Genomic DNA, 15,764 nt, shown 5'->3' on the forward strand with positions numbered 1-15,764 from the left:
AATGCCTCTAACATCAAAATCTGACCCACAAACACACAGGCCTATTTACCGGGTGATAACAATGACTTCCTATCAACCCCATAACCTCTCCCCGCGCCACAGAAAATAAATAAGCAGTGGGTGTGAGCAGGGCCTTCACACCCAGCGATGCTACATAAAAACCATAGGATTATTACAAAGGTATCCAAATTGAAGGGTGTGCTATGCTGTGAATGTGTCACCCAACCTCCTTATTAGTATCGCAGATCGTTTTACTCACTCAGAAACCAGTTTAATCACTGCTGACCAGAAGAAGTCAACTTCAACTACCACCAACGGTGCAGATTGTGACATGGCAAATCCGCACCAATTCCACTACATGTGAACATAGCCTATGGCGAGTGCAATATCGGGCCGCCAATATGCGATATCCTCGTGGATGTGAGGCATTTTTATAACAAAACCGCCTCGCAGCACTCTAGGAAAGCAGAAATCCTCCAATATGGCAGAGGATCGCAGAGGGTCTCCCATTGTTTTCAATGGGGAAACCTCACATCACATTCGCGTACACCTAGCATGGTGCGATGCTGCCACCGGACACACTGAAAACAATGGGCGATGCAATGCGTGTAAATGCTACCATTGTTTGCTTTTCAGCCGAACAATGATTTTTAGTTAAACTTAAAATCCATCATTTGGCCGGAGAGCTGATAGCAGGGACCGCATGCTGCGTTTCTCCACGGGAGCGCTGATAACATTGTATTCAGCTGCAGTGCTGTGAGAGAACAAAGGTGCTGTATTCAGAGAACAGACCACCCGCTGTTCTCTGCTTATAGAGAAGGGAGGCTCATTTACATGCAAATGAAGCTAATAAGCTACCAATGGGCATTAGTGCCCATTAGCAGCTTATGCAAAATGATCGCTCAAACTGTCAATCATCCTATCTTTTGAACTAGTTTTGAGCGATCATCTTTGCATGTAAATGGGGCTTAAGCATTTACATATCTTACTGTGATATAACTGAGTTTTGCAGCAAAACTTCTTCTAGGTGCTTTTTTTTTAAAATGAGTGTATCCGCATGGAACCATGACGAGCATAAACTCATCTATGTTTAACTATTTGATAACTTGCTAAATTACAAAAAAAAAAAAAAAGTTTCCTGTGATTTACACCCAAGTTTTTTTTGTTTTTGACTTTAGAGACAGAATTGCAACTGCCCATTCCTGCCCACAGAGGGGAGTTTCAGGGTTATTACATGGTATGACAGCACTGTATGGATGTCCACCCTGTTAGCTGAATATTCTAGAAACAGCCCAAACAAGTTCTCATACATGAAGCCCAATAGAAAAATATGCAATTAGTTAAGGCTATATAATTTACACACAAGTCATCCATTTTCCTTACAGTAAAGAATATACATTTTACTATTATCCTTCATGCTGGACAATTGCAAGATGGATCAGAACACAGAACACGAGTACGGAAAGAAAGGATTAAAATACTAATGTGCAAAAAAGTTTGTTTTTTTTTTTGTTTTTTTTTAAGTCATTTGGTTCTTTTGTTCCCCGTTTAGCGGTTTTGTTCTGTATTGTATTTTCCAGCTGTATTTGTTACATTTCTTTGGTGGTGAAACATTTTTAATCCTTTACCAAAGACATTTATCAAAAAGAGTCGGATTGTTGCTGGTCCGACTGCTGGGACCCTTAGGCCTAGTGTCCACAGCAAAATAACATTTAAAATCCGCAGCGGGTCACCCGCACGCATAGTCCGCGCCCCATAGGGATGCATTAGACACCCCCAGGTAGTTAAATACCTGCGGATGTCATTTTCCCTGAGGCGCAGATTGCGTGTGCGGGAAAACACCCGCAGCATGCTCCATTTTAGTGCAGGTCTCCCGCAGGCTTCTATTGAAGCCTATGGAAACCGTCCGGATCCGCGGCACACCCGCAGCTGAATTTCTGCTCTCCAGCGCAGGAGTTCAAGAAAAAATTAAGTGCACGGCACGCTGTTAGCGTGCCGAGCACATTCGCCGGGCCGAAGAAAGAAGATCCAGCCGCGACGGAGGACAGATCCACAGCGTCCGGATAAGTAAGTAATTCTTCTTTTTAGGCCTCATGTCCGCGGGAAAGGAGGGACCCGCTGCGGGATTCTGCATGGCATTAGCCCTCATTTACACGGGGCAAATTGAGCAGCGGATTCTGCACTTGTCAGCCAGCGTGGGCGATCTGCGGCTCAGTGTGCCCATTGATGTGTGTGGAGATTCCTCTCGCCGCGCACACCAGCGGATTTTATTTGCGATTGCTACGTGCTGAAATAAAATTTGCAGCATGCTCTAGTTTTTAGAGTGGATACGCAGGGATGGCTTCCATTGAAGTCAAGGGAAGCCGTCCCTCCCACGGCACTTGTGCAATGAGCATTGCAGACGTGTCGCAGATCCACGTCATTGCCTAGGTGACGGCGCAGCGTCCTCTGTACTGCACACATGCGCCAGCGGCACATCCGCATACAAAAAGACGACGACTTCTGACAGGTGTGCAGGGTTGCCAGCAGCGGGCACGAATGGATAGTCTGCGTGCCCATGAAGCCCTAGAGATCCTGAGAACTGCCCATATGAATGAAATTTCAAAACGTGCAATTTACCCGTTAACCTCTTCATGTCCACTGTGTGTGTGTGTGTATGTGTATATTATATACACACACACAAAGCTCTAATTGTTGATGGACCTTGTACGTATACAGACGTTCTCTACTTTTGTGGTAAATCTGACTGTATATAGCGCTCTGCCAGTAAAGAGATTGGGCCGGCACTTTGTGAGTTCAACTGTAATGAAGTGACCGGGCGCTGTAAGGATCAGTTCTCAGCAGTGATAAACATAGCGGTCTAATGTGGGATTTAGTTTGCAGTCGTGCTGTATAAACGACTGCGCAGGCGCCGACATCACTGCTGAGGTTGTCAGCGCTCATACAGAGCATTTAGACAGGCAGACATTACCGCTGACGTCATTCTAGGTGAAGTGCTGAGCATTTACACGCAGCGAGAAGTCAGCGATCCAGTGATGATTTTTTTTTTTTTTTTATGCTGGTTGAAAGTGAGCGATAACGAAAAGTAAACAAACAGTAAATTAGGTTTTTGCATTTAGATGTAACTATTATTGCGCGTCTTCATTCTTTTGAACAATCATCATCTTGTGGAAAGAATCCTTAAGCGAGCCGAATTACCAGCTAGTGAGAGGGAATACCAAAAAATAAATATAGGGATCATCGCTCCCAGGTATTCCAGTCATAAGGTAATTGGAGTACACATACTCGGTATTGTTATACATGAGAGTGTGAAATTTATTTTTTTAAATATTTTTTTTTCCTCAAAATCTATTACTCTGTATAGAAAATAGAAATAGAAAGAAAATCAGAATTTTATAATATTTCCGATCATTTTCCTCTATATAAAAACAAGATTAAAAAAGTCACTAGCCCTAAAAAAAAATAAAAAATAGGCATCGAATAAATATTAACCCTTCGAATGCATTGTTTTGAAAGTATGAAATGTTGATGCAGACATTTGGGTATCAAAGGCACGAAGGGGTTGAAAATTATATATTTTTTATAAACTTGTTAAAAAAAAGAGAGAGAGGCCGTCCAGCCACTGAGTGTTCCTCTGCACTGAGCCACCAACAGACTCTAGCTGGTATCAGGCTGCCCTTTTACCCAGTGATTTATGGCACAAGTAGCCTAGGAAAGTCACATTTCATAACATCTGTCCAAAAACAACACAGAAAGCAAGGATGCCTTGTGATGGTATTCCAGCACGCTCCGCACAAGTGGGTGAAAATATTCAATGAGAAGAGTCCGGCGGGATCAGTCCGTCCGCTCTACAAGCTCAACCACAGCCGGCGAACCCAAAAAATTGGCTATAAAATATGGATTAAACAAACTTACAGAATAGCAAACAGAACGCAAACTAATAAAATGCTAAAACTACATATAAAATCACATTTCTATCTACATGCACACACATGTACAAATATGTACACTGCGTAAACATGAAGTAACACTTATCACATATTAGATCCAGCTGAACAAGAGATTCAAGATGAAAATCTCCCGTCTCATCTGTGAAGAGAACAGGGCGCCAACAGCGGATCAGCCAACTCTGGTGACTGCCAGTCAAGTTGCATGGTGCCGTTTGGTCAGAAACCTGCAGACCAGAAGTCTACCGAAGGTCATTACTTAAAGGGGTTGTCCCGCGCCGAAACGGGGTTTTGTTTTTTTTCAAACCCCCCCCCCCCCCCCCCCCCCCGGGTTCGGCGCGAGACAACCCCAATGCAGGGGTTAAAAAAGAACACCGGAGAGTGCTTACCTGAATCCCCGCGCTCCGGTGACTTCTTACTTACCTGCTGAAGATGGCCTCCGGGATCCTCTCCCTCGGTGGACCGCAGGGCTTCTGTGCGGTCCATTGCCGATTCCAGCCTCCTGATTGGCTGGAATCGGCACGTGACGGGGCGGAGCTACACGGAGCCCCATTCAGAAAAGAAGAAGACCCGGACTGCGCAAGCACGGCTAATTTGGCCATTAGACGGCGAAAATTAGTCGGCTCCATGGAAACGAGGACGCTAGCAACGGAGCAGGTAAGTGAAAAGCTTCTTATAACTTCTGTATGGCTCATAATTAATGCACAATGTACATTACAAAGTGCATTAATATGGCCATACAGAAGTGTATAGACCCACTTGCTGCCGCGGGACAACCCCTTTAAGGCTCCAGCAGGGCCCCTCCTGTTCCTCCTCGCACCAATGCTTGTTTGAGGCCCCTCAAATGAGGGAGGGTGGGGGAAGATCTTGACATGGAATATCCACACCATGCAATTCCACTGCATGCGAACCTACCCCTGAGTTTCCTATGAAGCTGTTCTATGCTCCAGCTGGCTTATTACCTTAACAGCGTGCTGGCTTGTCGCTGGATCCGATGTACCGACAGGGACTCACAGTGCACGGGGGTTGTAACATATAGTAGCATGTACCTGATGCACAGAGAGCCCCTATTGGTACATCCGGTCAGGCGGAGAGCGATTGCGCTGCAAGTGGAAGAAGCAGTCTAGAGCGTAGAAGGGCTTCCCGTCACAGTGCCCAAGGACAACGGCATGAGCAGAAAGGGCAGTAAAGCGCACGGGGGTGCTGGGACACAGAGTCTAAGTATCTATAATAAAGTCTTCTTGATATGTGGTTGTACACAACAGAAGACGTGTGCCTACAGGTGCGAACACATCTGCATGCAGCCAGGTGAAGACTGATCTCTCAGCCAAGTCTTCATCTAACTGCGTAGCAGAAGAGGGGCCTTACTTGTAAAAGAAAACCGTACAGAATAGGCTCTATTGAAATTGTATCACCAGACGTTGGCCGATTCTACTTGACAATTCTGTGCCACGCTCTTCTGTCTTGGGCAGATATTTTTGACGTGCGGCCGGTTGTCTTCCCAACAGCAGTTGAACCTATTTTTGCATACTTTGAAGCAATGGCTTGAATTGTATAACCAGAAATCGCATATTGAGCATTTATGTTTTATGTAACATTATAGTTTCTTCCCACAGATGGTCGTGTACTGGTTTGTCAAATGGCACTGCTCTCCATACAACCGCCACACCCAAGTGCGGCCCACAATAAAAGTGATGGCCAAACAGGGGTGCAGCTAAAGGCTCATGGGGCTGGGGGCAAAAGTCCATCTTGGGGTGCCCCAACTTCTCTTAACCCCTTAATACAGAGGTGTAACTTGAAGCTCCTGGGCCCCAACTATAATGCTTTATTCATAGCACTAGACTCCCTATATAGAGAAGTCTTCAGGCCCCCTACCCCTCTTTACTTCTCCAAGCTATTCCATCAAACCCCTTTTAAAGCGCAGGTATCCCACAAAATTTTAGGGCAGCATTCTTTAGGTTTTGCGCTTCTTTTGAGCCCAAGCCCCTTCCTGCCGTCTCACGAATGTCACCACATACTGTGCGTTTCAAGTGCAGCAAATCTTTGGGAACAGCATGCTCTGCGACGCACACAAAGCATTTTACACTGCCACAGCAAAGCTCTGCAAATTACAAGAAAATTGGATAATACGATCTCTTCGGGAATTTTTACTGTTGGGGATAATGTGTTCCTCCCAGGCGGCCTCATTCAAATAATACACAAGTCGTGAGGAAGGCTGCATAGCAGCAATATTGCATTTAATGTAAAACGTATGCATTTATCTTCTCCCGCTGTCAAATTACTTGGTTCACAATGCAAAAATGCTCTTCTTTAGGAGAACTGTGTTAAAGCAGGAGAAAAAACATTCCGAGAACAACGAAAGGAAGGGATGGTGGTCATCCATCAGTTAAAGAGACTGTCACCATCTTCTTCCACCCCTCTCTGAGGGCAGCTCAAGGTAGTGCCCATCACACTGATATGTCTGTATGGATCTGTGCAGTAGTTTGGGAGAAACTTGCCTTTTATCAGTAGCAGTTCAAGCATAGAGGACTACATGTTAGGATGCTTTCACGCTTGCGCTGGGGATTTTGCTTTCCTGAATGGCTCCATCTCTGAACCCAGCAGCACCAGGCAGACCCCACTGACTATAATGGAGTCCGCCTGCTTTCCGCCCCGCGACCCGGATTTCAGAAAGGAAAAAAAAAAGTGTTGCATGCAGCACTTTTTCTTCTGCTATTTGCAGCTGGATCTGTGACGGAACCGCCATCCGGAGGATCCAACGTAGATGTGAAACCTCCATTACATGTGAATTTCGTTGTTGGTTTTGATGTGGAATTTGACCATAGGTCTCACTCTATACATAACAGTAAATGACATTTCCACAACAGACAGGGCAGGCTGCGGGTTTGAAAATCCACTACATAACGAGAAATCACCACAGATTTGAATGAATGGGGTTTGAAGTAAACGAAAAGGGCTGTTCTAATCAACTATCACTTAACGTTCTTATTAAAGGGGTTTACCAGGGAACTACTATTGATGACCAACCCTCAGGACCCCAGCCGACCAGCTAATATGGTGCACGGTGTCAACACCACCATACACAGGAATCCGAAGCAAAAGCTTCTAACTACACACGCAGCTTTCATTCATTTTAATGAGAGCGGCTTCTGCAATTACCAGCGCTGACCACTACACAGGGGTTGGAGCAGCATCTTCCTCTCCAAAGCTCAGTGTGTAGCAGCGCTGACAGCGAGTGCCTGATCAACTGGGGTCCCGGGTGGCAACCCCAGTCGATCAACTATTAATGACCTATCTATCCTCAGGATAGGTCATCAATAGGTTTTTCCTGGAAAACCCCTTTAACATAAATTAGTCAACTACCCTGGTTTCCAAGAACTAAGCGAAGAATGCCATATTTGGTGGAACAGAAAAGCAATCATATCTGTGACAATGTGTGCTGTGCAGGCAGCCTCCTGACATTAGATTGTGAGAGTCTACCTCTGTTCCCAACAGACAAGAGATACAAATTACTGGCAAAGTGTCCCATCGACAGGGGGGCTGCTTATGGAACAAAACTGATATTTCAATATAGGACTTCGAGGAACACGCAATGCCGTCATAATGCTGCCACCACACACAGCAAAAAGTTTTAACCTTGTTTTAGTGTATTTTATTCTATACTGGAGACAGACAGAATCGTATCCCGTTAGTACATCAGGAAAGCCTTTCCCAAACATCCTTGGTAATATATGGCTCCTACAAGAAGCAGTGATAGTGTCATAGGGATGAGCCCTTAGGGAGCAAAAATACCTTCCCTACCATTATACGAACAAGGCTACAAGTTAAAGAACTGGAACAGCTTCACATTTCATGAAAGTAACGCAGACCTTTCCACAGGACAGAAGACGGGGTCAAGTGAAGAACTACTACAAGCTCTACAGTGATGGACCTCCTATATTAACGGTATCTATTTGCTGTGTACTGCGTATTAAGCCTATGAAAAATATGTGCCACATACACCCGTGGGACTACTATAACTGAAGTAAGGAAAGTGTACTTGAAGCGGCCTCCTGCCACTACAATACATGCACGGAGCAGTCGTTGGACCCGTGTACATTCCAGGGACTCTCAAGGCGCATCGATACCTGAATCTCCTGCAGACGATGGTGGATGGCATATTGGATGATCTGTCCCCATCACAGCAGAAGGCGGCCACTTTGAGCACACTTTCCTTACTTCAGTCATAGCAGCGGTCCCACGGGACTTAGACACGAGGATTTCTGCTTCTCACATGCCACTCTTCAACTTTGACTTGGGTTTTACTCTCTCTCTTACAGGGGCCACAACACAAAATTGAAATCCACGTTCCGGTGTCCATGCGCCATACCATTATGTAGCGCTTCATGTTCTTCTTATTCATGTACTCCATTGTTATTTTAATATAGGACACCAGTATTAAGATAAAGTGCTGGATCCGTCTTTTTGACTGCACCCAGTGTAATATCTGCTCTATGATCGATGCAGTTCTGCTAACCTTCCAGCAGCTGAACTGGAGGTATGCTAATGAAGAATGCCTACGTGCTAAGATTTAGGTCATACACAGGCAATTTACAAGGCACCAGACACAGGATCCACCTAGATGTTAATGTATGCTTTTACACCGTACATGATAGATTGAGACGGTCAGACCCAACTCTGGATGTAAAATATGAGCCACGTGTGGCCCCATAACTCCCCAACACACCTGCTGCAGCTGCGGATACAATCAGCTCTTCCATGTTGTTCCATGGAGCAGAATGCACCTCAGCATACAGCAGAAGTTCAGTCTGACCCCATTACCTCCAGCCATTCAGCTGTTTAGTGTGCTGAGCTATTACCATCTGCATACATTTGGGCCAGCCAGTATGTTCTTATGTTAAGTCTGAAAGAAACAATTTTAAATCAGATCTGTTTCTTGGATTGCAGAGGAAACCAATATGGCCACCACGACGAACTCGTACGGGGTTGGCACAGCTTCTCAAAGGCTAATCTGCAGATTATGCATCAATATACCCATTACTGCACAATCAGATTTGCTGTGAAGTAGTCTTAGGAACCTTGGTGAAGAGCCGTTGTGGCCACTTCAAAGACTTTCCTTAAAGTTAAAGGAGTTATCCGGTCACCAGACAATTCCACTATGGGTCTAGTTGTGCTAAAATAACAAAAAGGAGCTGTACTTACCCGTTCTCAGCCTCTGCGATCCAGCACTGAAGTCCCTTCTTTCCCCGGTGTTTGGTGTGGCGGATAACATCACCAGATGCCACCTGACTGCTGCAGGCAATTAGAGGCTGCAGTGTCACAGTTCTGAACTCCTGGCATCATGGCACGCTGATGTCAGGAGTTCACTACGATGACGCTGCAGCCTCTGATTGCCTGCAGCGGTCAGGTGGCATCTGGTGATGTAATACCTCTTATTTCATAGGCCAAACATCTACCATGGACCTTTAACTTGAAGAGAAGTTAGCTTGTTTCCATAATTCGAGGAGTATTGTATATATTTACCCACCACTGGCAGAACAGATAAAGCCTATTTATGTTACACAGCAATTACAAGACCTCTCGATGTTCTGTGTAACCTGATTTTACCTTTCACTGGTGTGCTGTGGTCACATTGCACAAGGCTGTAAAGTAGTGATTCATTAGTACGCAGGGACACAGCTTGTGAAAGTGAACAATGGCAACCTCCTCTTCAGAGGACTGAGCAGCTCGAGCCGTGATATAACAGTGTACGACTCACCATGAATCATTACAAGCTCTGGGTACCACATGCCCGGGCCTGGATTCCTGTCTACACCTTGTGCCAAGTCATGTGCGCGGCATAAGAATCCGGCGCAGCCTTTCATCTGCATAATGACACATATGCTTTCTAATTAGCACTTTGCAAGGAGCAGAGAGGGTTTAAATAGATATATACTGAAGATAAACAGTTGTCAGCTGATTCTAAGTATCATCGCACATTCAAAGGTTTACTTTTTATTTCATGGAGGGTTACTGGGTAGGGCACCCAGAGCTCAAAGTCTTTGAAGACTGAAGCCACTTCTAGCCCGCTCTCCGCTGCAGCCCCCACTGTATTTCTAACACTTTTAAAAAGGAAACTGTCAGATGTCTTGCGGTGGTTTTTTGTTTGTTTGTTTGGTGTTTTCTCCATTTTTCTGTAATTATAAATAGACCCTGGTCACTGGAGCTACATAATCATGTAACAAACACTTCCTGTTCTCGGCAACTCACTTTGCAGATTATTCTGTGTAAACCTGTGTGGGGGCGGCCCGTGATCGGAGAGGTAGGGGGGCGGCCCGTGATCGGAGAGGTAGGGGGGCGGCCCGTGATCGGAGAGGTAGGGGGGCGGCCCGTGATCGGAGAGGTAGGGGGGCGGCCCGTGATCGGAGAGGTAGGGGGGCGGCCCGTGATCGGAGAGGTGGGGGGGCGGCCCGTGATCGGAGAGGTGGGGGGGCGGCCCGTGATCGGAGAGGTAGGTGGGTGGGGGGCGGCCCGTGATCGGAGAGGTAGGTGGGTGGGGGGCGGCCCGTGATCGGAGAGGTAGGTGGGTGGGGGGCGGCCCGTGATCGGAGAGGTAGGTGGGTGGGGGGCGGCCCGTGATCGGAGAGGTAGGTGGGTGGGGGGCGGCCCGTGATCGGAGAGGTAGGTGGGTGGGGGGCGGCCCGTGATCGGAGAGGTAGGTGGGTGGGGGGCGGCCCGTGATCGGAGAGGTAGGTGGGTGGGGGGCGGCCCGTGATCAGAGAGGTAGGTGGGTGGGGGGCGGCCCGTGATCAGAGAGGTAGGTGGGTGGGGGGCGGCCCGTGATCAGAGAGGTAGGTGGGTGGGGGGCGGCCCGTGATCCGAGAGGTAGGTGGGTGGGGGGCGGCCCGTGATCCGAGAGGTAGGTGGGTGGGGGGCGGCCCGTGATCCGAGAGGTAGGTGGGTGGGGGGCGGCCCGTGATCCGAGAGGTAGGTGGGTGGGGGGCGGCCCGTGATCCGAGAGGTAGGTGGGTGGGGGGCGGCCCGTGATCAGAGAGGTAGGTGGGTGGGGGGCGGCCCGTGATCAGAGAGGTAGGTGGGTGGGGGGCGGCCCGTGATCAGAGAGGTAGGTGGGTGGGGGGCGGCCCGTGATCAGAGAGGTAGGTGGGTGGGGGGCGGCCCGTGATCAGAGAGGTAGGTGGGTGGGGGGCGGCCCGTGATCAGAGAGGTAGGTGGGTGGGGGGCGGCCCGTGATCAGAGAGGTAGGTGGGTGGGGGGCGGCCCGTGATCAGAGAGGTAGGTGGGTGGGGGGCGGCCCGTGATCAGAGAGGTAGGTGGGTGGGGGGCGGCCCGTGATCAGAGAGGTGTGGGGGGGGCCGCCCGTGATCAGAGAGGTGTGGGGGGGGCCGCCCGTGATCAGAGAGGTGTGGGGGGGGGCCGCCCGTGATCAGAGAGGTGTGGGGGGGGGCCGCCCGTGATCAGAGAGGTGTGGGGGGGGCCGCCCGTGATCAGAGAGGTGTGGGGGGGGGGCCGCCCGTGATCAGAGAGGTGTGGGGGGGCCGCCCGTGATCAGAGAGGTGTGGGGGGGGCGCCCGTGTTCAGAGAGGTGGGGAGGGGGCCGCCCGTGATCAGAGAGGTGGGGAGGGGGCCGCCCGTGATCAGAGAGGTGGGGAGGGGGCCGCCCGTGATCAGAGAGGTGGGGAGGGGGGGCCGCCCGTGATCAGAGAGGTGGGGGGGGGGGCCGCCCATCATCAGAGAGGTGTGGGGGGGGCCGCCCGTGATCAGAGAGGTGTGGGGGGGGGGGGGCCGCCCGTCATCAGAGAGGTGTGGGGGGGGGCCGCCCGTGATCAGAGAGGTGTGGGGGGGGCCGCCCGTGATCAGAGAGGTGTGGGGGGGGGCCGCCCGTGATCAGAGAGGTGTGGGGGGGGCCGCCCGTGATCAGAGAGGTGTGGGGGGGGCCGCCCGTGATCAGAGAGGTGTGGGGGGGGGCCGCCCGTGATCAGAGAGGTGTGGGGGGGGCCGCCCGTGATCAGAGAGGTGTGGGGGGGCGCCCGTGATCAGAGAGGTGTGGGGGGGCGCCCGTGATCAGAGAGGTGTGGGGGGGGCGCCCGTGATCAGAGAGGTGGGGGGGGGGGGCGCCCGTGATCAGAGAGGTGGGGGGGGGGGGGGGCGCCCGTGATCAGAGAGGTGTGGAGGGGGGCGCCCGTGATCAGAGAGGTGGGGGGGGGCCGCCCGTGATCAGAGAGGGGGGGGGGGCCGCCCGTGATCAGAGAGGTGGGGGGGGGGGCCGCCCGTGATCAGAGAGGTGGGGGGGGGGCCGCCCGTGATCAGAGAGGTGGGGGGGGGGCCGCCCGTGATCAGAGAGGTGTGGGGGGGCCACCCGTGATCAGAGAGGTGTGGGGGGGGGGGGGCGCTCGTGATCAGAGAGGTGGGGGGGGGGGGGTCAAAGGAAGCCGTCCAAAACTCGACTTGTCCGCAATAGACACTGTGAATGGGCTGCGGAATCTAGGGGAAAGCAGGAGTTTCTTTTTAAAAACAAAATCTGCACTGCGCATGGCAAGCCGCGCAGACCATCCGCAGTACAACTAAAGCGAACCAAAAGCAGGTACATGCAGACGCCGCTGTTGCTATGGCCAGATTCCGACCCGCCAGTGTACATGCGGCCCAAGACTACCCAATGCACATTGAGCACTGGCGGTGCATTGGCAGTCAAAGATATTACACGCTGCACCAATTCGCCAGTGCTGCTAATGTAACCAACACTGACCAATCTGAAGACAGCATGCAGTGCTGACTACTGATGCAGCGTGCATTGAGTACTGGCAAGAGTGTCATAGCCATCTTGGAAGATCACAGAGGGGCCCTAGGAACAAGCATATTAGCAGCAGAATGATTTTAAAAAAAGGAGGGCGCTAGGTAATAAAACTCCACCCCTCTGGCCCCTGTCAAGAGGGTCAGTTTAGGGACTACATAATGTAGGATAACTGGTAAGAAGAATAAAGACCCTGCTTCTGCAGTCTATCAGAAGCAGGTCAGGTTGTCAGCTGTTAGTCGTAGCTGAGAACCCGAAGGAGAAGGCAGGAGTGGTTTTTAACCCCTTCTGCCTTCTCCTTTCCCTGGTACACAACGCTTAATGACTGCTATGTACTAAAGAGTGAAAGTGTCTCTTCCACTACGCGATCCGGCGGTCGCTTGAATGCCAGGATCCCCTGGCACAATAGACTATTGTCACTACAGGGGATGTTTTCCCTGTAAAAGGCTGGTTTACACGGGCCGATGATTGCTCAAAGATTGCTCAAACAACACTTTGAGTGACAGCTTTGAGCGATCATTTCGTATAAACTATTAAGGAGCTACTTAGCCACTTAATAGCAATAAATGAAGCCTTAGCTGAATGCAGTTAATAGCCTGAGGGCTCTTATCTTCGCTCAGATCCTTTGTTCTCCAGCAGGAAACAACGCTAGGAGCACTCCCCCACAGAGAACTGCTGATAAGGCCAATGATTTTTAGGTTGGACTGAATTTAACGATCAGCTAGCAGTGCCTGAAAAGTGCACGATGGGCGAGCGTTTAGACGCAGTGATTATCGCTAAAACGATCGTCGATTAGTGATTTTTTTAGCGATCATTGGCTGGTGTAAATGGGCCTTTACTTTGGCTCCTATGGATACTCCAGCTACAGTGGGAAAGTGTATAATTTAAATATAAACAAAAACAAAACATGTGGATAACCCCCAGAGGTCTTATATGAGGTCATGGGGGACATGGATAGTAAAAAAAAAATAATAATTCCATAAATAAGTAAAACAAAATTACTGAAGAAAATAAAACTATATACATAAAAAAAGAAAATAACCCATAGCCAACCAAAACAGTCACTGTATGCGCCCTGCAATCCAAAACCATACATATTATATATCAAAACATCCAAAACAAAGAACCCCTTTCTATACTTTATTTTAGCGGAAATATACTAATAAAATTTTTTTTTTTTTTTTTTTTTTTAAACACAGGAAAAAAGTCAGTGAAAAAGATATTGTAAAAATAGCCATATGTCATGGTTGAAAAAAAAAAAAAAAAAACACCGGTAGCTAAAAGAAAAAAAAAAAAAAGGCAGTCAGTTAAACCACCACATGGGTAAATTCCCTAAAAAGTGTTTGGTCCTTAAGGTACAAAACAGCCGGGTCCTTTAGGAATTAACAAGGTACTGGTTGGGGTGACTCATCCAACTTTGACTTTCTTGCCTGAGCTGTTACATGATAAAGCCCATACAAATGAAAAAAAGCAATGATTGCAGTAACACTACTGAGCAGGTGTGTGAAAGGTGGAACTGCATTCATAAATATTCATTTGCAGCAAAGTGATTTAGTTTTTAACTCTGGTGTAAACCGCGTTAGCCACATTTGATGAGACTTGGAAAAATCAGAATTGGAGCTAACCACTGAGTCACTGTGGTTGATATATCTTAATTTACCTTTTACATAGGCCAATCAACAAGATCAGCCCTTGTTTACATAGCCAACACACGCGATTGGTCACTGTATTGGAGACAAAGGATCATTAATACAATCTATTGTCTCCTATACAGTATTATCAGCAGCACATCCCCACAGGGAGATAAGCTGCCCATTGTCTTGTTTTTGCTGCAAAAAAACCTATCAGCTGATAAATGAACAAAAGCTTGTTTATTGGTTGATTGTTTGCACTTTTACTTGGCTTTGATAAAACTGATTTTCTAGCAAACACTCCTGCCCAATTGTTACACCATGTAAAGGGCTCTTAAAAAATTCTTCACCAACACCACAAAGAGTGCCAGCGGTCAGCGCCAGTGCCACCCTCAATGCTGGTATGTTATTACAATGATTACTGAAACTCAGCATGCAAAATGGCCAACCTCCTCCTCCATTTGTGTACGTAGAACGTGATTCTTTGATTACTTTTACACCGGCCAACTATCAGCAACTATAGTTGTCTTGTGTAAAAGCTGGACCCAACAAGGTATAAGCAAGAAATCATTTATCAGTGGCTTCATTTCAACTTACTGAATAGAAACAACTAATGAGTGACTTCTCGCTCAGTGTAATCAGGCAGTCACTCATCTACAACGACTGCCTGTTCACTGAAGGTCTATCCCTCTTGTGTCAAAGCAGAGGGGATACGGTCATCCTGTGCAAAAGTAACTTTTTTGCACTATGAGATGGTACCAATAATGAACCGCAGCAAGAAGTAACAGGTAAGCAGAAAGGTAAACGTTAGGACATAGGAAACCATCAGCAATATCTTCAGGTTAGGATTGCCAACTTTCCGTAATTCCTTGACAGTCCATCAAGGTAGACTTTTTTTTTTATACTGTACAGAAAAATAAATTTGGTGTTTCTGAAGACGAGAGAGGTTGTAAAGGTTACTGGAAACGTACCTAATGTGTTATTAGTATTCTCAGGTACAGACATCCTTATCTTTAAGGCCTCATGCCCACGGCCGGGTCGGTTTCAGACTGCGAAATTTCGCAGCAAAATCAGACCCGGCGCCCCCCCCCCCCCAGAGAGACACTCCACACTCACTTCTCCGGATCCGCCACGAGCCTCTCGGCCGGCGAGCATGTGCAGGGCAGCACATGATGCGCTGGTGCTGGGAGGTGATGCGACTTCTCGCTATACATCCGCTGTGCTCACAGCGGAAGTATTGCGGGACGGACGGCTTCCATTGACCGTAATGGAAACCGTCCGTGCGATTTTATGCTCAAATTAGAACATGCTACGATTCTCCCCCACGAGCGGAGGGGGGGGGGGGGGGTTGGGGAAATCACATTCGATTTCCACTCATGGGCAGGGAAGAATCTTTTA

This window comes from Eleutherodactylus coqui, chromosome 9, assembly GCF_035609145.1.
Source record: "Eleutherodactylus coqui strain aEleCoq1 chromosome 9, aEleCoq1.hap1, whole genome shotgun sequence".
In the NCBI taxonomy this organism is placed as follows: Eukaryota; Metazoa; Chordata; class Amphibia; order Anura; family Eleutherodactylidae; genus Eleutherodactylus; species Eleutherodactylus coqui.